This window comes from Gallus gallus, chromosome 4 (assembly GCF_016699485.2).
Source record: "Gallus gallus isolate bGalGal1 chromosome 4, bGalGal1.mat.broiler.GRCg7b, whole genome shotgun sequence".
NCBI lineage: Eukaryota > Metazoa > Chordata > Aves > Galliformes > Phasianidae > Gallus > Gallus gallus.
This window is the reverse complement of record NC_052535.1, coordinates 4476947-4503050: the sequence shown is the minus strand read 5'-3', so window position 1 is coordinate 4503050 and position 26104 is coordinate 4476947. Positions and strand designations below refer to the sequence as shown.

At 50.3% G+C, this 26104-nt stretch overlaps 1 non-coding gene across 1 annotated transcript in view; it reads right to left on the bottom strand.

Annotated features, from left to right (window-relative positions):
• Positions 1 to 6226: 6226 nt before the first annotated feature.
• LOC121110713 overlaps positions 6227 to 26104 on the bottom strand; it is a 57627-nt gene continuing 37749 nt past the window's right edge. The window contains exons 2-3 of the transcript XR_005859780.1: positions 9151 to 9283; positions 6227 to 7840 (exon numbers count right to left, since the gene is read on the bottom strand). This is a non-coding gene — a transcript (uncharacterized LOC121110713). The remainder of the gene's footprint in view (positions 7841 to 9150; positions 9284 to 26104) is intronic.

The window sequence follows — 26104 nt, the reverse complement described above, 5'->3', positions numbered from 1 at the left end:
CCGAGCCCACCCGCCGCCCCTGGAGGGGAGGCGAGGCGAGGCGCCCGCCCCCGCGCCGGGCCGGGCCTGGCCGGGCAGGGCGGCGACGCGCAGCAGGGCGAGGCGCAGCGCGGCCCCGCTCCCGCTCGGCGCCGTCGGGCACTGACGGGGCGCCCGCCCGCGCCTCGCACATAAACCAACTCCGGGGCCAGGCCGAGCCGCGCCAATGGGGAGCCGCGGGCCGCCGCCTCACGTGACCCTCCGCCCGGCGTCCCATTGGTCGCGCCGCGTTTGATTGGCACGCGCCCCGCGCCGCCGGGGACTCTGATTGGGCGGGAGCGGCCCGCAGGTATAACGGGGGGTGGGGGGGGGGGGCGGGCGCGACGGGGGGGACGCGACGGGGGGGACGCGCGGGCGGCCCCGGGCCTCCGTACCGCCGGCACCCGCGGGCCCTCCCGGTGCCCTCCCGGTGCCCGTGGGGGACGCGGAGCCCCGCGCCGCGGAGAGAAGGGCAGCGCGCGGGAGAAGGCAAAAAATCCGGCGTTGTTTCCCAACTGCACCCAAAAACCGTCAGAGCCCGAAGCGGCGCGGTGCCGCCTTGGGGGGGTGGGGAGGGGTTGTTATTATTATCGTTAATTTGCTTGAATAAATGCGAAGGGTGCACAAAGCGCTCCGGCCAGCCCGGGCCGCGGCCAACTTTGCGGGCAGCAGTTCGCTCCGCTCTCTATTATCTGCACAGCCGTTGATCTTTTTTTCCCCCGCCATTCTCTTTCTTCTTTCCTTTTCCCCCCTTTATTTTTCTTTGCTTTATTATTTTTTTTCCTTTCTTTTTCTTGTTTTCTTTCTTTCTTTTTTTTTTTTCCTTTTTCTTTTTTGCCCTTAATTTTATTTTTGCAAAGGCGGCGTTCTGCCTCGCAATAATTACCAATCGCAGACAGCGCTATAAATCCCCTCATTTTCTGTGCTGGAAAAGCATTTGCAAAGAGCTGTGGGGTGCAGGAGGGGAAATAAAAGACAGAAGGAGGGCGGCGGGGCTGCGGGGTGCGCGGAGCCCGGCGCTGTGCATGGCACAGAGCTCCGCTCGCCGCCGGCTCTCTGCAGGAAACGTAAAATCTGATCAAGTTCAGAGGCGCATTGAGAGCAGCGCTTCAAGCAGCGCTTTATAACCGCGGCCCTTTCACATCGTTCCCCCCAATCAGCCCCCGGGAAAAGCCTTCGCCTTCTTTATTTTAAGGGTTTGCAGGGAGCGAAAAAAAAAAAAAAAAGAGAGAGAGAGAGAGAAAAAAAAAAAACCACCGCTATAAAATCTCCCCGAGGTCCCACCGGTGCTCGGTAACGCTCCCATTGCCCAGGCCACGGTGAGTCCCTCCGCCGTGATTCCGAGCTCGCACCACCACGAGAGAAGGGAGAAGGGGGAACCCCCTCCCCCCCGGGGGGCGTCGGGGCCGTCCGCGCTCCGCGCTCCGTCCCGCGGGGCCCGGGGGGGTCGGGCCGGGGGGGGGATGCTCGGGAAGGAGCGGGGCTGTCCGGCCCCAGCCTGCTGCTCCCGGGACGCGACGGCGGCTCTACCTGCGTGTCCGGGGGGTAATTAATGACCTTCCGCACGTGGTGGGTTTTCTCGGCGACAACAGCCACCCCCACCCCCCAAAAAAAGAGAAACAAAACAGGGAGTGGGGGAGAAAAGGGGCATCATTCAATTAGCCCATCAGCTGAGCGCCGGGGAGGGACGCGCCTCTGAAGTCGCCGACCTGGAGCAACAGAGGGCCACTGACCCCTCCTTGCGCGGCGGCCTCACGTGTGCCATTGTCGGCCCCTAATGGGGTGCGCCGGGGCCACCCCACACTGCGGCTGCCCCGGGCACGGGAGCGGGGGGGGTTGGGGGGTGGGCACGGGGAACCTTCCGGCGTGGGGGAAGGCAGCGAGAGGAGCTCTGCGGCGAGGAAGCTTCAAAAACAAACCCCCCACTTTTAAATTTGATTTTTATTATTATTATTTTGCTGAGAAAAAAAAATAATAAATCCTGCGCGCTGGCGGCGGGGCTTTGGGGAAAGCACCCCGTGGGGGTGCGTGTGTGTGGTGGGGGGAGGACAGAATGAAGCACTCGCAGCGCTGGGGGTGGACTGCCGTTTCGGAGAGCGTTGGGCTGCACTGCAAAGAGCGGCTCCCGCAGCCTCACCGCAGCGGATCGGGCCGCGGGATGAGCCCAGAAATCTGCTTTATACGTTTCCCATTTCTGCTCCGCCAACTTCGGGGTGGGGGGGGGGGGGGGGGGGGGGGGAGAAGGGGAGGTTGGGGGGGTCGTGCCGATCGGGAGCCGCACGGATGTACGGACGCTCCTCAAATCCCACTGCTTCCGACCTGCCGTTTGGCAGTCGGTGAGCACAAACGGCATAAACCCTGCTCGCTTTATTTAAGCGCATTGTCGGTGTGGCCTGTGCTTTTTTTTCCTCCGTACTTTCGTAATAATTATTAATATATATATATATACACACATGTATATAGCCCATATTGTAACAGCTCAGTAAATTCCCTTTTTATCCGCATTTTTATCCAGCGCTATTTCTGGCCGATCGCACTCCTCGCGGTTATTTCCCGGAGGCGGGGGAACATCGCAGCTCTCTCCCTTTTAAATCTAAATCTCAATTGCAGACGTGCAAACAGCAGCGCCCGGAGAAGTGGGCTGCAGGCTGCCGTGCTCCCATCGCGGGGGGGGAGGCGGAGAAAGACGCCCTGCTTCGGGTCGGGAACAGAGAGTCGTGTAATTCTCCTTCACTTTCTTCTTTTTTAACTTTCTTTTAATTTCTTTTTTTTTTTTCTTTCTTCCCCCTTCCCCCCTCCTTCTCCCACATATCTTCCCCGGTTGGGATGATTTGGGAATGGAAACGGCCACCAAAATGCAAAGAGCCCCTTAAAGCTGTGTGGGTCCCTTCGTTCCCGTGCGTGCGCCGACCCGGAGCTCCCCCCGAGGCTGCCGGACCCCCACACTGCCCCGACCCCGGGCACAGTGCGGGAGCTCCGGCAGAAGGAGCCCCGCAGTCCCCGGGCCCTGCAGCGGGCAGGGAGACCTTCGGGAACGGGTTTTCCTCCTCCGAGGGTGTGAGGAAAAGGCGAAACGAACGCGGGGAAACGGCAATAAAAATCCCCCAAGACGGGCAGGGAGAGGAATATTTCATACGCCCTAAATAGCTTTTAAAACGCAGTTTATCGTGGCCAAATGACTGCCCCTAACAAGCGTAAAGACAAGTAGTTTTTCTTCTGCCATAAACATATTGCATCTCCAGTGTAATTAAATGCAAACCAGAAGCGAACGAGACGTTTCCATTGTAGCTGTCACTCAGCGGAGGGGGAATCACATGTGTACATTTGAACTTCAGAGCCGGGGGCTGCAGTAAACGGGGCTGAACTTCGGCAAAGGGAGGGAGAGAGGATATCAGAGGGCGGCCGGGGGCAGGCGGAGAGCCGGGAGCGGTGGGGAAACGGTGGTGGTGGCTGCGGCTCCGTCCCGCAGCCCGAGGCACGTCGCGGGCACCGGCGCTGGGAGCGTCCCGACACGGCGCTTTTGCCCCCTGCCCGGCGATTTTCGCCTCTTTGGTAGCGGTGGGCAAAAGTTCCGCTTGAGAAATTGAGTGTGAGCTCAGCTGCCTGCTCAGCCGGGAGGGAACCACGCGTCGGGTTCAGAAGCGAGTGGGAAAACCACGAGGATGAGATCAAGCGGCAGCAGGATGAATGGGTTCTGCCTCCCCCCGGGGCGGCAGAGGCAAAGCTCGGGGCAGGGGACGTCGGGGGTCGCGGCCCCGCAGGGTGCCGGCAGCCCCCTGCGAGCGACCCCGGGAAGGCCCTCCCCGGACGGAGGGAGAGCCCTCGCCGGGCCGGTGGGAGGAGGTGCGGTGCGGCCCCGGGGAAGGGAGGAAGAGGGGCCCTCGGTAGCCCGGCCCGGCCGCCCCCTGGAAATCACCCCCTTGAAACCCTCCGAGGAGCGGAGGGGATGGCGGGGGAAAGCGGGGAATATCTCAATCAGCGAGGAGGTGACCTGTGACCCAGAGGGTGGTTCTATTGTCCCTCTCTTGCGGGGGACACAGACTTTAGGCAGCCTTTCTGCGTGACTGAGCCCTGAGGGGCAACCGCAAGCCCCGGGCTCCGGGGGGGCATCTCGGGCTCGGAGCCGCCGGCCCGGCATCAACTGCTGGGACAGATCCGCGTAGTGCTCAGCATCCCGAGGTCGCCGTCCCCGAGCTCTGCTCGTTTCCGAGTCTGCCGGGGCCGGGCCGGATGGAGCGGCCATACCCCTGGGCGAGCAGAGGGGGCCGGAAAGGCCCCGCTGGTGCCGGTGCTGGTGCCGATGCCAATGAGCCGGGCCGAAAGCCGGGCTGCAGTTCCCAGTGGGGCCGGAGCGGAGCCGGGCACGAGGCGGCGCTGCGGAGCGGCCCAGCCCTGCCCCCGACGGCTGCCCGGGGCCCGGAGGCTCCGGGCTCTCCCGGGGCTGCCCCGTGCCCCATGCGTCTGCATCCGGCGAGGCAGCTCCGCTCCCTACCCCGCAGCCTCTGCCCCGCAACCTCGGCGGAAGACGGGGCAGCCAAAGGGCGTGGGTCCCGAGTCCCGGTTGAACCCCGGCCCTCGGGTCTGGCCCCATGCTGAGTCCTCCTGGGGCCTCTCAACAGGTGTAAAGCCCGGTAATAAACCGCTGCGTGCGCATCGCCCAGCTGGAACCGGCATCCCTTGAGGCTGCAGACGGCGGTATCTAGCTTTTTGGGGGGGGGTACGAGAAATTCGCAAGATTTCAGGGGCTATCCATGCTCCCCCCCCCCCAGTCCCAAGCCTGCAGAAGCTCTCCCCGGGGCGGAGCGGGGCGGAGCGGGGCGGGGACGCCTTCATCTGCGACATTTCCACTTGGGGTGCAGAGGGGCTCGGGTGCTCTCCTCGCTGTCAGGAGATCCCAGAACCGGGGGATCTGCAGTAGCTCTACCCGGTACCCCTGGCTCCAGGAGATCCCAGGGAAGCAGAGAGGTCTTAGAATGGCCTGGAGCAGGTGGGCTCTGCCCGAGGGGTCCCATCCCCGCCGATCCCCTAGGGAAGAACTGCCCATTCCCTTTCGCTTTTTTTTCTCCCGAGGAAAAGCGGTGCCGCCGCAACGCTGCGAGGTTCGACGCGCTGCCGCTCCTTCCTCTGCCCGCACCGCTCCATTCGCAGCGCGGGGGAGCGAAACGTCCCAGGGGTGCCTCCGTGCGCAGCCCTGACGGCGAGTGAACCCCAGCGGGCAGGGGCAAGGAGCGGGCAAAGCGGCAGCGGCTCCGTGGGCGACACAGTCCCCCTACGGGAGCAGCTTTCACCCCTAAAATCCCCGTTGGAAGCCTTGAGGCCAAAGCTGGGAGAACAGCAGCACTGGGTCGGGGGCATCGCCCGAACGTCCTCCCCTCTCGGCAGCAGGTTCGTCCCATGCGGTCCTCCCTCTGACTGCGACCGCCGTGCCCGGGGGTGACTGCGGGCCAGCAGACGGCCCTCCCTTGCCCTGCCCTATTTTTCCTATCGAGTGCCGCCTTTACTCCGCTGACCCGCGCAGGCTTCGCGCTGCGGGACACGGGGGCAGAGACAGGCCCCCCCCGCACCGTGAACCGCCCCAGAGACCGTGCGATTGCCACGGGGCGAAGGAGTCGATGATTCCTAAAAGGTTTTTATTCCCCTCGCCAGGTCCGCTACGAGAAGCCGGGCCGGCAGCGGGCCGGCGGGGGGGGGTCGTCTTAGGGAAGTGCTTCAGCTCCTTAACGCGGGACGCCAAGCTTGGCCTCAATGGGGGCAGCACGGAGAGGAGGGAAAAAAAGAAGACCAGAAAAAGAAAAAAAAAAAGAGAGAGAGAAGAAAGGAAAAAAAGAAAAAAGAAAAAAAGAAAAAAAAAAAGAAAAAAGAAAAGGGGAAAAAAAGAGAGAAAGAGAGAGAGAGAAACAAAACCAAACCCCAAAAGCAGCCCAGCAACCCGAAAGCCCCCGCGTCCCTCTCCGCCCGCGGCTCCCTCAGCTCTTTGCCCCTCGCGGGGGTCGGGCCGGGCCGGACAGTGCTGCCCACGGGGTCCGCCTCCCCCCGACTTTTCCGAGCCAGGAAACGGCCATTTCCAGCTGCCTTCGCCCGTTCCCCGACAGCATTCGAGGCGACCACGTTTATTTTAAAAACTCTTCTGAGAGCTGCAGTAAATTGCGTTTGCTTGTAGGTACAAAGGAGAAAGTTAAGCGTTTGTCTCCGCTGTTGTATAGGCAGCCAGTTGTTTTAATTAAAGGGTGGGGATCCGTGATATATACACCAGATAAAAGCAAACGCACAGAATAAACTAATTAAAACATTGTGTTTGGAACACATTTTATTTCTTTTTTTGATCTTAGTTGTGTTTTAAAGAAATGTCAGCGCACTATAAAGCAACCTTATTTCCCTTATAGTGTGCGGCGCTTTTCAAAGGCTAGTGTGATATATTTTAGAAAAGAAATCCCGCTGTGAAAGCTTGCGTGTCTTCTCTTTACCAAACTAAGCTCTTGTCAATCATGCCAGGGCATATCCAATCACCAAGTCCCTTTTTGGAAAGCAGCTCATCCCGCTGTGCTTTTATACATCACACCGCAGCGTGTTTAGATGCATTTTTACTATCACTTCAGGAGCGGTGACTGATGAGAGCGCAGTTCCAGGACCGGCTTCCCCCGAACGCCGGAGTCGCTAACAATTTGCCTGGCTATTGTGTGCGCGCCTTTCTCTCCCTCCTCCCCCTTTCCTTCCTCGCGTTGCCTCTATTTGTCACGGACACTTCGATGCAGGGGAATATCGGGGGGGTGTTGTCACATCCCGAGGTGCCCATCACCTGCCTGGGACGCGGTGACGGGCGACTCCGCGACCGCCCGTAGCGGAGAGGGCTGCCCCGACGGCAGCAGAAAGCCGAGGGCGCTCCGCTCCGGTGCGGCTTCGCCGCTTCCCGGCTCGCGGCCGCGCCCCCGGGGCTGCCGTCGGGGGTCCGTCCGCGGGCGGAGGAGCCCTTCCCGTGCGGGGAAGCGGTGCGAAGCTCCGCGGCGTGTGCCGGGGCGAGGCGGGGAGCTGCCGGGGCAGGAGGAGCCGGCACGAACGGCGACAACGACGCCTGAATTCGCTCGCTCGTTTTAACTCCTTGCCCTGAAATCGTTGCGTGCGAACCGCCTTTACCTCTTCAGCCCGACTGCTAGCGAGATAATAATAATAATAATATATATATATATTTTAGAAAAGGTTTTTTCCTTATTGCTCGATGTCTGGACTCTAATTGAAGACAAGTGGCAAATGGTTTTTATTAAAATCCCCCCTCCCTTCCCTCCGCCTCTAACTCTGGGTGTTTTCAGACAAAATGTGCAAACCTCTGGCAACGCACACGGCCAGAAACATTCGATATTTCTCCATCCCGTCGCACATTCCCCTCGCCTGGCTCGCTCCCTCTTTGCAGGTGCAAATTTCGGGGACACGGCTGTGCCCAGCGCTCCCCGGTGCGTCCTTCTCTGTGACCGCTGCGCAACACAGGAAGGGCACAGGGAGGGACGGGAAGTCCCGATGCCCCTCCGCCTTCCAAAACGACTCGGGCACAAAGGCTCCCGATGCTCAACCGACGTACAGATGTTTTCCATCCCCCCCTTTTGCTCCATCACCGTATCCCGTAGGATTTCCCACTCTTCGTTTGCAGATGATGGTTGCACATTTTCCCTGGACATTGACTTCTCCCCACCTTCCTTGGGTGAACGTGGCCGGACTGGGAGACACGAGGTGATTTCTGCCTTTACCTTAAAAACGGGACAGATGCGGGCGTTCATTTCCATTTCTGTTTCATTTCCCGTTTAACGCGCGGGCTGTGGTATTGCAGCTCGCCCTGAAACGTCGAAAACGAAAGGTGCAAACGAAGCGGTGGCTTCCTAGTGCAGGGGGAACGTTATATTTACACAGATATGGTTTATCCTACAAACCCCAAGCACTGTGGGTGCCGGAACCACCCGTGCCTTCCCCATCTGTCCCGCAAGCAGAGCTCCTCGGGCACCCGCGCCGCGCCCGCGGGGAGCCCTGCGCGCCCCCGAGCCCCCCAGCGCAAGGCGCGCCCCCGTGGGGCCGGGGCGCAGCCCATCCCAGCGGCACCCGGAGCCGGAGCTGCTCGGAGGGCGAAATAAAACTGGAGCTCTTGCTCCATTTATCCTTCCTTCCCCGCAAAACGCTTTTGGGGAGAATAGTATTGACCACGCGGTGCCCCCCCGCGTTGTGCTACCCCTGAGCAGAGCCGGGCTGTTCCACCCCCAAAGGAGCTTTCTGCCCTTCCTTCCACCCAGGTGACATGGGGCAGACCTGGAGTCGGTGCCGTATGGGCGAAAAATAGAGGACTTCATTGTGCAGAGATAGCTGGAGGGGCAGAGACCCCCCCCCCCCCCCCGGGCTGGACATCAGTTTCAGAGACAAGAGGGACCTGCGTAGGCACGTGGTCCTCTCATCCATTTAGGAGACAGGAGGCCCGTGGCAGCCCCCCCATACACCCAGCCTAAGCCCCCTCCTGCCCCCCACCCCAGCCTGAATCCGGCCATTTGGCAGTCCCTGTCACCTTGTTACCAATACTGCCACTGTCGGGGCTTTTTTGGGGCAGCCCAGGGGAGCAGCTCCGTGACTTTCTGGGCTTAAGGAGAAGGGGCATTGTGGTAGAAGCAGCTGCAGGGTTGGCACTGAAATAGGTACAGCTGCACAGAAAGCCTCAGCATCACCTGCAGCAGGTAGAAGTCACTGCTAGGTCTCTGATACTAATGAGATGCACTAAAAACAGTCATCAAATGTATGTTTCAGCACAGCACTGCTGCTTCATCCTCCCCTGCTTGCTGCCTTTCTTGAACCTTAGCACAGATACACATTTATATGGGTTTCCCCTCTAAATAATGAATTTAACAACTGTTAAAAAAGAAAGAGCAAAGGCAGAAATAAGCACACAAACCAAATCCACCATCTGGGAAATATACAGCATGATCTCTAGCCTTAAATATCAAAGAAGCGCACAGAACTCAACACTACAATAAGCCTCCTCAGTGGCAAGGGAAAAAAATACCCATCCCTGAACCAGACAACATGAGATACACCCAACAGCTCTGTGTTTCAAACCCACCCCAGAGAACACAAGTTTAACTCCTTGCAGCCAATGATGCTCCTCACCTGCTGACATCCACAGCCTCACTACAGTGCTCCCCAGGTGGGTGCTGACGTCCTTGCAGAGGTTTTGTCGTTGGCATTAATTTTCCACGCATGCATAGTGTGACCATAGGAAACGAAGAGCTCCCAAACCTATCTGCATAAAGGAACAAAGCTCGGTGGGTAACTCAGCTTCAATATGAGGTGCGGAATAGTTTTGGGTTTCCAGTTTTGCCCGAGGAAGAGAATAATGTGTAGATAAAGTGCATGGCCTGAGCTCTTCAGCAGCCCCTGCCTGGCATTGATACTGATGGGAAATAGACACAGAAATACCACTGCAAAAAGGTGCTGGGGCCCAGAGCTGTGTGTGCCCCAAGCAAGGACAAGGATTCTTGGAGGTGGAAACCCTGGCGTTACTCAACTGATATTTTACAGATGCTGCTGTACAGCCTTTGCAAGTTTCTTTTTCACAAATTCAGCATAATTTCATCTGGGTTGCTGACCTCCAGACAGCGGATAGAATAAGTATTTGGGTTGGAAAGTTTTCAAGGTATGAAAGCAGGAGGATACCCACAGCCACGGTGGTATCATTGGAATAACACGGATCGTTTCTACCCATGGAATTAGGAGCAGCAAAAAATCAGTGCTTGGAGTACCAGCTCACACCGAGCGCCTGCTGCAAAGCTGCACACAAATCTCGTAACAGGAAAAGTACCATTGTTTTTAATGGCTTACATTTTATTAGATTTTGAAGAGTGTTCACATCATAAAATGCAGGCAGGAAGTTCTGTGTATGTAAAACACATCCGCATTAATTATGAAAGCTGGTAAATGAATCATACATTACTGCAAATATATTATGCATTGCTTACATCGCTTCGCCGCGGCATGTTTGCACGATAGAAATGGAAACTAGAAAGAAAGGCCAAAAAAAAAAAGCCGACAAAAAAAATCCCAACATTAGCTGAGGAGGAAAGAAGAAAGAGGGAAAGCACAGAGGGAAGATGTGAGAGCAGCACGACCTTATTTTTCTAAGGAGCCAAACTAATGGCCCTTGTGATATCTGAGTACCCGTGCACTGCAAGCCCAGGAGTCGGGGAGGACTCATGGGGTGATTCTCTGACCAAGTTCTGTGTTGTTTTGATAGCAGCATCATGTGGTGTCTCTCACAGGGCTTTGCTACGACTCAGAGATCTCTCCCCATTTTTCAAGATGATGACTTTTCGTGCCTGCTCGGAGCTCAGAGCAGAGAGCTCAGGGAGCGCTGTGTATGAGAGTGAACCAGCTTTGCAAGATGATGACTTATTTCCTGCCAAATTTGCTTTAAGAAACCACTTCAGTTCTGTGCACGAGACTTCACGTTGCTGTGATTTATTATCCAGGATATAAATGAAGATCAGTTTGGTTATAGTGGAATTTAGAGCAAAATTAAATATTTTCTCCTATAGAAAGAACGTTACGATTTCATACAGCCAAAGCACACGCGTCCTGTCCGTAAGACATCGCTGTGTGCTCGGGGAGGGGAGGCACACCAGGAGCCTACAGAGACAGCACACAGTCAGCTCAACTTTCAGCCAAAGCACGATGCGATGTGAGGCTGACGATGAACCTTACAAGCTGCCACGAGGGCTCCTTGGGGAGCATACAGCTGAGGATGGGGACACACAGCTGCTGGCAGCGCTGCGCTCCGTGCCATTCCCCTCGCACTGCTCTGCAGCGATGCTGGATGAGGGCAGCTGCCTGCAGGGATAACGCTGGGGAGCTCCTAAGCAAGAGGTGTTTTCCAGGTCAGTTATCACCCAAACCTGTTGGACTGCTGTGCTGTCTGCTGTTCCAGGTGTGGGGGTCAGGCTAAGCAGGGCAAGGGTTGCATGCCCAGGGGCTGCGATTCTGCTCCTGCTAAGTGCCACCATCCTTATCCTCCCATGGGGTTCAGAGGGTCTCCCTCTCTTGTTTGTCATTGCAGTGGTGCTGGAATGTGGCTGTCTTACTTCTCCACCAGCGCCGTGCTGCAATGCAAACTGCAACGGCAAACACAATGTGCAGCCGTTAGTGCATGAGAATCCTGCAGGGCTCTGCACTGGCATTCTCCATAACAACATCCACTGGATTTTAGGATGAGCTCTGTTTTAGACTCCATTTGGCACATGGTGGTGATGGGTTGATGGTGGGACTAGATGGACTTAGAGCTCTTTTCCAATCTTAATGATTCTGTGATTCTACAATACATTTAAATGCAAGAGGTGCTGCACTCCATCCCTGCTCAGCACACTCTGTCACACCGGTCCTCATACCTTGCTGAAGAATTTCACCCCACTTTATCATATATCAAAAGGACCTTTCCATGGAAGGGCTCATGTTAACTATCTCTGTGGCAATGGCTGCTGATTTTCAGTAGCCTTTGAAAGAAGGGATCTCACATGGGGCATTTGGGATGAGCTCAGCCCACAGAGGAGGGATACAGTAAGAGAAAGCAGGGGAGGCAGTGCCGTAACTCCAGCAAACAGCACTGCTCAAGAATCTCTATTTCACAGAGCCAAGGGACTGGGGCTGCTCCGGCATCTCAAATACACCAGTACTTCTCAGCAGTATTTGGTGTTTGGTGCAGGTCACCCTGCAGGTCGGAACACCCAGGAATGCAGGTTCTATGCTCATTTCTGTGTCAGACCTCACATCACATTGCTGAGATGAAATCATGGAAAAACATCAGTCAGAAGTAATCTCTGGAGGTCTTGAGTCCCACCCCACTCAAAGCAGAGCTAATTTCAACATCAGATCAAGATAAGTTTTACGGTACTTAATCTGGTAAAGCCATGAATTACACTATACTCTCTCCCCGAGTGACTTTCAGTGAGATCTTTATATCACTTCCTATCAAATTCTGCCTTTGTTTCACTTTTACTGGATAACCTCTTCTAGGGGAGTCTCAGGGACTGTACAGAGCACGGAGTTGGATTTCCACTGCCTACAAACTCTTGGCAACCAACATGCCATTCACCATCCAGTCTTAAAACCTCCATCCCTGGCCTTCAGCCACAGACCTGGAGGAGGATGTGGGCCGCTGTTGAACTGGCAGCAGACAGCCACGTCCACCTTCTTTCTGAGAAATAAAAGGAGAATAAAGTGCAATTAAAAATCTAGGAACACTGCAAATGGGTCGGACAGATCAAAACTCTGGGGATATGTTATTTGTGTTTGACAGAACTCAATCTCCCAAATGTTTCAGAGCATCACTCATATCAGAGTGGGTGCACATCCAGAGCTTTGCTCCTTCTGCATTGTAATGCTACCACCTTATAGCCAGTAAGAAAAGCACAGCCTTTGGATGATTTCTGCTAGCTCCAGGCAATCTAGAACCTCTGCCAAAGAGTTACATAGATGTAGCATTTTAAAATAAGGTTGTCTCCAAAGTCTTTTAAATAAAGAGGCTGCAGTAGAGGCTGGCAGGCAGCAAGGACACCAACCAACCCATCAGGACCCCATTTTGCAACTTACAGCAGCTTGTCAGGAGAGATCGATAGTTGGCATGGTAACAAGCTCATTTCCCAAGAATGGAGCTCCTTTTTATTAAATTTGGCTGGCTATTGATCAGTTCCTGATCCACGTATCAAAACATGACAAGCACTTAATGAATCACAGATTTTTATTGAGCTGAATAAAAAAAAAACCCACAATATCAGGAGGCAGCTGCAGTGAGGTGCTGGGGCAGGGATGGAAAACCAACCGGTTGCAACTTACTCTTATGGTGATTTCAAGACCACGTTCAGAACACCCTGTGTTCCCACCGGTGTTTCTTATGGCAGCATCCCCACTAAGCAGCTTTGTGTGCCAAGTGGGGTTCCATCCCCACTTGCTGACTGTGGCTGTCAGCTGTGGCTGCAATGAAGTGATTGGTCAATTCAACCCATGAAGTCTGGGTGAAAACGTCTCTGAAGTCCAAGTCTCATGTTGAACTTCATCCTACCAAGCACAGCTGCAGCCCTTCAAACCCATGTTCCCTGCTCACCAACTAGGGGGTCCACACACCTCCCAGTGACAGCATCCCTATCCCCCAGGGTGGAGCTCTGATTTGGTACCAATCCCTCAGCCATTCCATAGGAGCCACGTGGTCCATAGCAAGATGATACTCCTTTAACTTGCTTTAACACACATTTACATGAGAGATAATAACAGCTCCAAAGGCTTCTTCCAGCCTATTAAATAATACCCACTTAAAATATTGTCTGAATTCATACTGAAATGACAGACTATAATAATCCAGTCATAGTCATCCAGCATATACAGCTGACTGTAGATACTTAGCAAAATCATGAGATTATTTTCATGATACATTACATGATAGCTGATTTTTTTTCACGTCATCTCTTTTGACTGATCTGATACAGAGAACCTTTTTAAGACATCTCCCTATCCCTATCTGCCAGATATTTTAAAAGGAGACAAAACACCCTGCCCACACGTAGGAATATGCTAAAGATTCCAAAAAAACAAAAGAAAAAGAAAAAGGTATTGCAAACTGGGATAAGCATTTCAAGTGGAAGCTAAAACACCCCCAACATTTCCCTACACCCACTGGAGATGGCTACCACACCAAAACCAATAAATTCATAACAGATCCCACCATTTCAAGTAGCTTCACTTAAGAAAGCTCATTTAAAATTGCCAAAACCTTGCAACGCTTTTGAGTTTATTTGCTTACAATCACAGCAGCAGTCCCATGGCAGGGACAGGACTTGAAATTACCAGTGTTCAGTGATAGTGTGGATCTGCCCAGAGAAGCTGTGGGGTGCCCCATCCCTGGAGGCGCCCAAGGCCATGGATGGGCCCTGGGCAGCCTGCTCTGGTGAGGGGCAACCAGCCCATGGCAGGGGTTGGGGCTGGTTGGGCTTTAAGGTCCCTTCCAACCCAACCTTCTATGATTCTATATGTGCCTGGTGCAACGTGCACAACCACACGTATCGATGCACCTCAGGGTGCGCTGCTATCGCTCACATTCCTGAAGTACCAGCACCCTTTATCATTTAGGGTTGCTGACTTTGCTTGAGCAGTGGTCTGAAAGGTCACAAGGAGTCAGAGCAGGGAGCTTTTGCAAGCCTGGAGAGCAGAACAGGGCAGCCCCATGCTGGCTGGGGATGATGGTGCCCCAGGTGTGTGCAGTCAATGACATTCTACTCGACTCAGAGCAAAGGATGAACTTTGTCATCACATTACTCATGCTTTTTTCAGACACTCCAAGAACAGGAAGAAATCAGGTTAAATCAGTAAATAAGTGGACAAGAGCAATTCTCTTTGTCATCACGTCCCTCCAAGGGCAATTCTGGAGGAGAAACAGGAAAGCTGCTTTGCTTCTTTGAGAGCTCAGCAAATCCTGCTAATGTTTGCACAAGAAGAACATCATGTTCCTGTTCTCTGTTTCATACCACGCTCCCAGCTCTGATTGTTCCCTTTTTGAGAATATTCAGCCCAGAGAAAGCTACCTAAACCTCCTGAACACCTGAACTGGAAAGGCGAATACTGCCAGATGTATCTCAGGAACAAATCCCAAATCCATCACGTCATTTAGAAGGATTCCCCATACAGCCCACATGACCAGGCCACCAAGCTGAATTTCAACCAACAGCTCAGCAACACCCAGGCTGAGTTAACACTTGGTTATTCAAGCAGCTGGTACCAAATTCTGAAGGAAAGCAGTGGTTTGTGTGCTTGGGAGAATGAGCCATGTGCCACTTTGAGCCTCTTTGGCAGGAGCAGTGGGATTTCAACCAGTTCCCTGCACTCAACTGCAATAGGGCTGGGATCAACCGCAGTGCTGAGCATCCTTCTCTTTCTTAGGGCAACTAAATCTGGGGACAGGCAGCCAGGCCTTGGGGACAGACAGCCCAATCTTTTGCGAGGGCTTAATTTAAGTTAGAAATAACATCTCTCTTTCTCCTATGGATCATCTTAGGATTTTGAAAGGGCAGTCACGCAACTTCCCCTGGCAGTTATGGCAGAACCGCGCTTGAAAATGAATGGAGCTCGTGGAAGCATTCAGGGGCTAACAATTGGATTTATAATTAGGCCTAAAAAGGGAAGAACACTGAATAAAAGCAGCACAGCCAATTTTAGAAGAAAAGGAAGTTCTGGATGGAATTCATTGGGGTAGGGCACTGAAGTGGAAATGGAAAGTGTTCAAAGATAAATGAGTTTAGGCCTAAGAGTTTGCTTGACATCTAGAAAATGTACTAGGAACACAGTGTCAAGAAAAGCTAACGTGAATAACAAAGAAACACGAGAAGTGAGAGAAGAGAGGAAAGAGCCATAAAACTTTGGTACAATAAAGAGTTGCAATTATAGAGGGAAATGTAATGAAGTGTAAAAAATCATAATGAAAGCAAAGATAGAGAGTGAAAGGATGATTGCATATTTGCTTAATGCACATCGGAGAAGTGTCAAAGACATGGGGAACAAGGGGTCACTAAATGAGAAAATAAAGCCTCAGAGGAAAGGCACTGAATTTATTGCTTTGAATACAGTTTTATTTGTCTGGGATTTACCACTTGAGGGCCAAAGACAGGCACAAGCACTGGAAATGTTTTCCTAAAGAGGCAAGATTTCTGCAGGAAATCGAGCTTTGCCCTTAGGCAGCCAGGAGCACGTTTGAAATGCTGTAGGCAGCTGGGGAGATCTGATGGCATCTTGGAAATCAAGGGAAACCCCAGCCTGACTGTGGCTAGCTGCCACCTGATACATAGGGATTCGTGTTTGTTTTCTGATAGCCTTTACCAATGCTATGAGTCCTGGTTAAAAATGGTTCAGCTTTGCAGCTGAAGGGATCCCCTTACAGACCTGACAAGACTCCCCTTCTCCTTCATCCACCCATCCATTCCCCCCACATGCAACTGGGACCCAGAATACCCGCCTTGTCCTGTTGTCATTTCCCAAAACCACACCAAGGAGAGGATCCAGTACTCTGCCAGTTCCCAAAATCACAACCTGGGGCATTAATCACACGTTCGTGGAGAACACAGCATAGACCAGTTTATCACCAGCACTGAGGCATCATCTACTGGGTGGGACACGAGGCCATGGGCAGAAGTGAGTTCTCGTCTCATCCTAGTGTCCCAGTTGGTGTCAATGCTGGATGACCACAACAGAGCGGACAGGATCCCAAGGAAGGCCCAGAGGCCATCCCAAACCATTCCATCCTCTGCACCTTCAGAGCTCAGCACTCTTTCAATGCAAAAGGAGATGGAATAGAGCTGCTGATGTATTGTCCTTCAAAATCCATACAAACAGCAGAATGACATCCTGGGAGTGGGATCCTATTGGTGCATTTATCAACTGAGCGATATCTAGTCAATTAGTTGTTTTCTCTAACTTAGGACTAATTTTGTCCCACCAGTTTAAATTAAAGCCCCTAATAGGATAATTTCCTTGCAATCTTAATTTTGTTACAAGCGTTTCATTAATCCAATCATAACTTCTATAATATTGTTTGGCAGCTGATTGAGACTACAGTAACCACAGGGGTTCGAGCGCATTGTCTCATTTCTGATAAAAAAAAAAGAAGTAAAATGAGTCCAATTAAAAATTCTTTTAGTACTGTCTAATATGTGAAACTCCCCAAAGTCAGGCCAAGAGCATCATCATTCCATCCACGCAGCTCGTCTGCGGGTGACAGCAGAAGCTACATGCTAATGTCAACCGTATGTGTCTGTCTGTCTAGTCGTCTACGGCAATGATATATTTAAAGAGGATTGTCAGAGCAGTGGAATGCCATTCACATTTGAAAATACTTGTCTATGGCTATGGGGAATTTTCTCTGGAGGATCTTGGGTTTCCTCTGCAGTCCTCCTTCAGCTCCCTGAAGCTGTATATTCAGTGTGTCCCTGGCTATAATGCAAACACTCAGCACGTGGCGATTCCATGCAAGTCTCGTGCTTAGAGCAAGAAATGGGAGAGAGAGAGGGACCTGGTGGGGGAAAGGTCTTGTGGCAGTAATTTCTAATAACATACACAGTGCTGTCGGCTGTGGGAGCTTCAGCTCGGAGACACGTTAATGTGGGGGGAAAAAAAGAATAGAAAGCAGTGTGGATTTTAAAGTGAATTCAAGTCTTAAAAATTGCACTTTCTTCAAGTCATACACAATCACTCCTGACAGATATTTTCTAGATACATTGAAGTATAGAAGGGAGGTGACAGAAATCCCTTGAAATAAACACAACAAAGGAGTCAAAGGAAAATCAAAATTAATCTAGGCTGTATAATAGAAATAATAAAGCCGTCAGGATCGTTTTCTCTTCTCCTCCATGAATGACAGCCCACAAGAGAGGGGCACAGCTTTGTGTCATGGACCAAAAACTAACAGGTTCAGAAGGGCCCGGCGATGAGCCCCAGCACTTGGCTCCTCCTGGAAGAACCCCCAGTGTTGGCCAGATCCCCGCTGAGCTAAGAGGAACTAGTTTCTACCTGAATCGAAGCCCACAGGAGCAGCCGATCAGGCTCATTTCCATAACCACAGGGTCAGAGGCTTCATGGTATGATTTCCATACATCTCATCCAATGGGATGCACTGAGCTGCATGGGGCATTGCGGCTCTGCTGGATGAGGACCTGAGTGCCGGTGGAGGCAAGGTCAGAGCAGTTCAGCCCCTCTTTCCCAGGGATTCTGTCCCAGTGTCGCAATCCAGCCCCAGTCCTTGAGGAAATTAGTCTTTGCATGGATACATATAAATAAATCCAGGACATTGCTTGCGTAATGCTTACGTTTTGCAGTAGCTGGCATTTGCCGCTAGTTGAAGGCGAAGCAAACCATGCTTCAGTGGAGCATAAAATTGCTTTCTTTTGGAACAAGCAGGGCATTGTAGTAATAGGCAAAACTGTACATTGTGTTAACGGCTGTATTTTCACATTATTGATTTACATTGTGTAATGCCATGCAAGACCTGCTTTCAATGATATGTGCATCTGTCATATCACAAGAACTGCAAAAGAGCTGGGCTGGAGGCTGCGAGGAAAATGAAGCACTGGGGATCCCAGGGCATATTCACGTCCATGTGCCCATCATGTAGAGGTGATGATTAGGGGGATGTGGTAATGAGCAGGTCCCAAGTGTGCACTATGTAAATCAAGGCTGCCCGGGTCAGCTTCCGCTTACTATGCACATCCAACTTTTTCAGCCTGCTTGCTCTTCTGACAAGGAGAGCGCATGTAAATGGTTTCCCCTGGCAGTTCCCCCAGCTAGATGTGGTGCAAGGCATCCAAAGTGGACGTGTTGCATTTTTTTTCCTCTCCTTCCCAATTTCTTTTTCTGCTGGTGCCCTGAGTGTGGGGCTTTCCATGAGGGTCCACTAAAAGGGAAATCGGTAAGGTCTTCTATGGGAAACATCAACATTAAAGATACTTCAGCATAGGAAGACAAATACTCTGTCGGCGCAGTGTTTTGAACGTAAGCACATTTACCTAAAATACACAACAATGAAGTGCTGCTGCTATCAAAAATTTGTAATCACTACCCAGTTGACGCAAAGCTTTGTTTCATATCACCTAGCCTGGTGATAAGTTAGGTTACACTTGTTGATCTATAATATCTGATTTCTTGTTTTGCAATGGCTTGAGGTTCTATGTGTTATATCAAGCAATATTAGGGCTGATTACAAAAATCTCTCCTTATCATGTTACCCCAGACTCGGTTTATAAACATGGCATCTCAGAATGGCCTTTAGCTTTTCAGTTTACCTGTAACTGTAAATGGGGCAGGTGGGGGTGTGGTTCTCTTTTCTAAATCTCCATTTTTACTCTCTCCCAGCCTTAATCTTCTCTTTGTTTTAGTGGAAAAACTGGGGGACAGTTTCCCAAATCCTTATTTTACATATTGTGAGATGAAACCAAAGATATGGTGTAATCCTAGTTCTTATGGCCACAGACAGAAAGAAACAAACTAAACTAAGGAAAGTTTTCAGTCTTAACAGCAATGTTTTCCTTGGTAATTGCATTTCCATTGATATCTTTTGAGCCTGCCCTATTCTACAGACCTGCAAGCCATTAATTGCCAAGACTTCAGCATCATGTGTTGTTTTAGATGTTGTGTCACCAGCAGCTAACAGAAGCGATGCAACTCTGAACTTGGGTCTTGGAAGGTAAAAGTCTTTTCAGCTCGTCTTTAAATAGTCAGATAAATCCCGTTAGCTTTCTCCACACCATCAAAGCATTTGGGTAGCATAAAGCAACTGAATACATAAAAATATATCTAAACACCTTGTAAATCCCTACACAGAGCTGTTGCCGACACTACTTTTAACCCTAGGAAAACATTTCACCAATTACTGATCAAATACAATACAGCTAAATTTCACCACCAGCACATCGTTTTGATAATGGGTATGGAAATTATCCATTCAATAGCTATTCAGAAATAACTTAGAAAGATTGGTTTTCAGATACTTCTGAGAATCCTAGAATAATCCCCTATAATCACCGTGGTGAGAATCCACCATTTTTCCCTTTGAAAAAAGCCTGTTTGGAGCTAGAGCGTTGGTGGTCTCTGCCTGTCCTCCAACGGATGTGCTCAGACAATATATCTGAAATCAGGAGAGCTCTGCTGGCAGAGGACGGAAAGTTTCGAGCATCGATGTGACTCCAAGTCCAGCAACAAGGGCAGGTTGGCTGCTCAGGTGCAGATCTTCAACCCTGCAAGAGACATTTTCATCCTCTCCCACAAGGTGAACCTACATTGTTTTCTATCTGGGGTCTGGAAGAATAAAAACGAAACAAACAAAATAAAGCCCACAAAATAAGCAGTAACTACACCGTGCACTTCCCTGCTGCTCTGTGCCAGCTGCTTAATGTGACCCAGGAGTGCTTTAAAATGCTTTGATTTTGTGATCTTTCTTGCTTCTTTGCATGAGATTGAAAGGATTCATTCCTTCTCCTTTTGGGTAAGATGATATCTTCTGGTTTATCTTGCTGTTTTCAGAGATGTAAAATTTGGTCTTTCCTGCCTCACTAAAGGATATGCGTTGGAGGCTGCCGAACAAGAAATGCTTCCCCTCTCCCATGTCTTAATTGGGCACTGGCCATAAGCGAAACAAAAGAAACCCCAGATAAGAAGCTTTCAGTTTTTGCTCCCTCGTGCCTTTTATGCTGCTTTTTTTAAAAATTATTATTATTATTATTTAATGCAAATAAATAAAATTAACACCTGCAGCCTTTATCCAACAGGTGAGCACTGAAAACAAACACGTGTGCTATGGGAATCTCCTGTCTCTGTTGCAGGGCCTGCTACCAGCCCAGAGTGGAGACAAGAGAACTGTGTCACCCAGAAGGACACAAGCCTGAGGGCAGGCTGGGGCACTGCCAGGGACCGACATGCCCCACGTCCACCCTGCAAGAGCAAAGTCACCCTTTCCTACCTAACCAAGCAGCCCCCTATGCAGGCTGGGCAGTGCTCAGAGCAGCCCTGCTGGAGGTTTGGCACTGGCTTTACCTTCCAGGCAAGATTATTGACCTTTCCAGTCCAGTATTTAACAACCCCCATTCATCCCCACTTTCCCCTTCCCTTCCACTTCATTCCCTTTGTTGCTCTGTAATAGGAGAGGCAACAGGGCACATATTTCTGTAGAACAAAGCATTATCATCCTAATTATAGTTTCCTGGTGTTTTCTTCACTTTTACCATTATATTAAAAGCCATTAGCTGAGAGGAACTACCTTTTTTAATCTCTACCCTATTGTTCTCATCTCTCCCCGAATCCGAGGTCTTTTTAGAGTCTATTTTATTCATAATTACATGTGTTGGAACAACTGCTCAAAAAAGTGAGCCCAGGAAGGACTCCGTTAATACTTCCCTAGCAGACTTGATCCCACTGCCTCTGAATTACGTAATGATAACAATTTAATAAAATGTATGTGAAAAAAATGGCTTATTTTCAGCAGTTCGTGTGAATGATGGATGCAGCCTTACCATGAGCATCGGGAGCCCTACACTGAGGGAAACTTTAAAATGCATCATATTCGGTCAATTGGCCCTTCAGGTTTTTTCAAGCTTCCCCTCCATCACCTTTGTTAATTACCCGCCATTTGAACAAGGGTCTTCTCCAGCCTTGATCCTGCCGTGAAATCACGATGCTATATTTGTCTTTCTAACATCAAAGTCATTTCCATGGTCACCAACTGTGATGTCATAAACACATTTTTAATGGCTTGTTTACAGCAGGGAACAGAAGGAGAGAGTAAATTATGGGTGGAAGGAAGCTCTTATCGATGCACAACAGTCTTAGGCACAACTGTGAGGCTGGAAGATGAAGAAAACTTGGAATAAAAGAACGTTCTGCTGAAGTAGTTTTTGTTCTGAAGTTCATCCCAGCTCAAAAATCCTTTTCTAAGTTATCACTGAACAAGAAACGTCAATAGATTACCAATATGTCAATCAGCCCAGAGTTGTGGAAGCTAATTTCTAAGCCTGGAAGACAATAAATCCATGCCACAATCCATCCAATCTGCGGTATAAATGAACACATACGACACATCCAGAGCAACTCCTACAGAATAACTTGGGGAGGACATACTGAATTCTGAATATTACTGGCCCAGATAGTCTTACACCCGTCTAAGGTTACAGCAGAATCAGAAGGTCCTTGAGAGATACTTCAGTTTTGACCAGCTATGGCTGTGGGATCCCTACTGGTCCCCGCTGAATAAGGAGAGTTATCACGTTCAGTCAGCTATTCATGAGGAAGGTTTCTTTTCAGGCAGAGAAAGGCAAATGCCAACACCAGCTTGAGCTTTTGGCCACAGAAATAACATGGCCCTTCAGGCTGTTCTGACACACAGCTTGACCTGTCTTCCCAGCAAGCCCAAAGCACTGTCAATTCCCCTTGGCCAACTCTCTAATTTGGTAGCAGAGTTGAGACGTATTTAGCTGAAATAAGTTTGTCCTCATCCCTCAGCTGAAGTGGAAAAGTAAAACCTTCAGTTTTTTTTCCCACAAGGCACAGCACAGAGTTGTTCTAGCAGGAATCCACCAACTCTTCTCTGCTTCGAGTTCTTCTGATACCATTTCTTCATGCCCTGCATTTCTTGGTTCCCAGTAGCTCAAAGTTAGCATCAGATGCTGTCCATTCACAATACATTAATGAATGGACCCAGACATGCTCCATGTTGGATGCTTGCTAAGGCAAGGTCTGGTGCACTACCTCTCATCCCACCCCAGGGCAGAAATTAATTTTCTAGACCCTCATCACTCGAGAGGGTGGGGAAACTGAGTCATGCATAATTTCTTTTATAAGTAATGTGGATGTTTCCTATGGTGTCCAGAAGTCAGCTGCTGGTTCAGGCATTAGCCAAGCATCATCTCTTCAGGTGACAGGACACCAAAGGGGAACTGAGCACCCTGCGTTCATCCTGGAAGTCATTTGGGAGATCTCAGGTTGATGATTAAGATAACTTTGGGAGATCTCTGGCAGGCAGAAATCAGTGTGTTCAGCCAAAGAAACCGGCACTGACCACTGGGTAACACAATGCCTCCCTGAAGACTTCTGTGGGGATGTCAAAAACGGGCAGTGAGCAACTGGCACTTCTGGGTCAACAGAAATGTCCGCTAGGAAGGGACTTCCCAAACTGAGGTCCTGATTTGCTCCAAGGGATTTATAATCTCAAGGGCACCAGAGCCAGGGCCAGCTCATCTGTGTACCCTGGGAGCGCTGAGCACCCTCTGCACCCAGGCTCTGCTGGGCAAAATCCTCAAGTAAAACTCATCCCAGAGCCTACAGGAGGAAGCACTGGGGCTGCTTGAAGACACGCAGCCATGCCTGCCATTTGGTTGCCTTAGAGGCATCACAGCAAGCATTCCTGTACATATGCTCCAAAGAGATTATCTCCCTCCCTTACCCAAAGAAACACAAGCCGGGGGGGAAGGGGGGGTGGAAAAACTCACTGAACGATGAAATTCCTAAATCCCCATCCCATGAGAAGAATTAATGTAGTTCCTTCCCTGCTCCCCAGTAGGAGATCCTATTGTACATCACATACTAGCAAGAGTATGTCTTTCAGCGTGCTCTTTTGCGAAGTGAGCGCAGTCCCTGGCACGGAGGGGCTGGGATTTCACACACCCGATTCATCACCGAGGCTCACATCGAGTGAGCCACCATTTTGTTGCAGTCCCACAGCAGGAATAAAATGGTGGCGTAGACGAAAACTGCCAGATCAAACGCGAGCCAGTTGTCTGTCACCACCTGCAGCTCTTCCCTGCCTTACACGTAACGCTGAATTCATAATCAGGTTAATATTTGATTTCTGGGCGCTTAAGCAAAACCACAAGGACGAGAAAAAAATAAAAGACAATAACAGATCATTAATGTTGCAGCCACGGAGCACCAAGATGTGAGATATCAATGTTAGAATTTACGTTTCTGCCACCAAACAGGCAGTCCCCACCTCTGGGATTTAATAGCGTGGGCAACCGACTCACCCAAAGACACCACCACCAAGTGGCTGCACACTGAACATGGAAAGGGCTCAGTCCCTGTTTTCAGCCACCAGAACATCTCTCATGACACACTGCAAAAGTCAAATGTGCCCATTTAACTGCTACTAACCACATCACACCACACTTCTGGACTCGTCAGTGGCATCAAAGCCAGGCAAGCTTCCAGGGAGGGCACCTACCTATAGGCAGCTGCTATGAGAGAGTTTGTATTTTTTCCATATTTACACCTTTCTCCTGCCCAGTGGTGTCAATGGAGATGGGACACGCTGCCCCAGGACACATACATACACGTGGAGTGAACTTACCCTATAGCAGAGCCCATGCACTGCAACACGACCAGGACAGACACACAATCCCAGCAACAAAATGAAATTAATTTCTGTTCATGGGCAATCCTGCTCTGTTTGGAACAATATTTCAATACACGAGACAAAATAAAATGAGCAACTCTTCAGTTTTCAAGCTAAACAAAGCAGGGTAACAACTAACAGTAATTCCATTCCAACAGCATAGATAATCTTTAAAATGAAAGCGTATATTCCCTCTTCAGCTCAAAGAACACATGTAAAATTTCTTATTCATTCCTTTCAAAGCTACTGACTGCAAAAATATATCACTCGAGTTACACTTTTTAGCCAGTTTGATTTGCAAACGTTCTTCTTGCAACACGTAATTCCATGGAGGAACACCCTGTCTGTTGGGTTTGGTTTAACAACTATTTTTTACCTTTATTGCCTATAGATACCTTCCTAATCACAAGTTGCACAGTGAATTGAACGAGGGAGTTCGGTTTATTTTTTTAAAAGGCATTTGGCCAACTTGTAAGGCATTTGCTGGTTGGCAGTTTCTTTATCTGATGTATGTTTTTTCATCTGCTAGTTAAATCATTATTTAAGAAGAAACAAAGATGTTGCTGGGTTGAACAAGGCCGAAACCAGGCTTTAGAGAAGTTGCCCCAGAAACAGGCATGGAAAGATCTCCTCCATTGCCCCATATCCCTCTGAAGGCACATGGAGGGCATCCCAGGAGGAGGTTATCAGTCATCGGACATCACCCACAGGTGAATGCAACTGCTCAGGATGGGTTCCTGCTTCCAAATGCTATGAAGAACTGGGGGAAAAGATGCTATTGTGTTAAAATATATTACAGTAAAATGTTAGAGATGATGCTTTGGAGCATCCAGTTTACTAATTAGGGCATTTCATTTAATAAAGAGAGGCCAAAGTGTCGGTAGGGTGCTATAAAATTCCCCCATATATTGAACAGCAGTGCCCATTGATGGGCAGCACCTGGGAGAGTGATGGGATGGGGGAAACTCAGGGGCAAAATAAAACCCAGCCAGCTTCACAGGCAGAAGGATTCACCCCTACATTATTGAATTAATAGGAGCCATGAGGGAAAATATGTAATGCCTTTGCTTTGGCTTGCTGTGTTTTTCTGACAAGGCAGCGAGGGGAATGTTGTTGGGGTCCATGGTTTGTGCTGCTCCTGGCGGTGGCCATCTGGGGTGCAGAGATCAGCGTTTGGGATTTCTGTTATCTGAAACACCACTGACAGGCTCTGTAAAAAGCGTTTATGAATTCTGTAGCGGGGTTTAAGTAAACCTATTTTACCTAGGGACTAAGAAAGATGCGTAATTACCATCAGCAGATAATGCTTTTTCATTGCCATTCACCAAAATTAGTTTACGAGATATTATTCCTAAGAGGTATAATTAAAATCAACATTAAATCCAGAACAGAGCGAAAATAAAACATTAGGAGATAATGTCTTTCAAACGACACGAGCAAGCAGCGCTCTGCATAATCACTCTCTGGCCAGCAGTGTGTGTTGTCTCTGTGCAGACACTTTGAGCTCCCAGCTTCTCAGGCAGGCTTTTACTTTTCAGCCCATTGTGAGGATGCAGTTATTTAACAGCGCTCTGCATCAAACCCCTGCTCTGCAAGCAAATGAAAGTGAGAGGAGTGGGCTGAAAGCGCCCGGTGCGGTGTCCTGCTCCATCTCTGCACTGCCAGCAGAGTGGGAACCCGCATGATTCCTAGGCAAGTTTGGATCCAAACTGATCCATCCTAATTGATGCCCACAATCCACGTCATGAGCTGTGCCCATAGAAATGCCCGCAGATGGCACTGGGATGGGTGCCAGGGGTGAAATGAGTGCCGAATCCCACACCCAACAGCAGGAAAGGCGCTTTGGAGCCGGGGATGCCTACCAGATGTTTTACCCTGTTTTATCTTCCTGCACAACCTGATGTTAGGTGCCACCTCTCATTACCAACCTCTGGCCATCCTCCGTAATGAAAGGCTTTGTTTTCTTTTGGCGAATGTTATTAAGCGCAGAACAAACTGATTGTCTAAATTGATTAAGCAGATTCACCCCGGTGAGAAATTTATTATTGGCCTAGTTCATCTCCCCAAATCAATTCAGAGGAAAAAGGCTCCATGAATTAAACTAATCTCAGATAGGTGTTTTAAAAGCCAGCCGTCACCGGCAGGATCCAGTAAGTGCAGTCA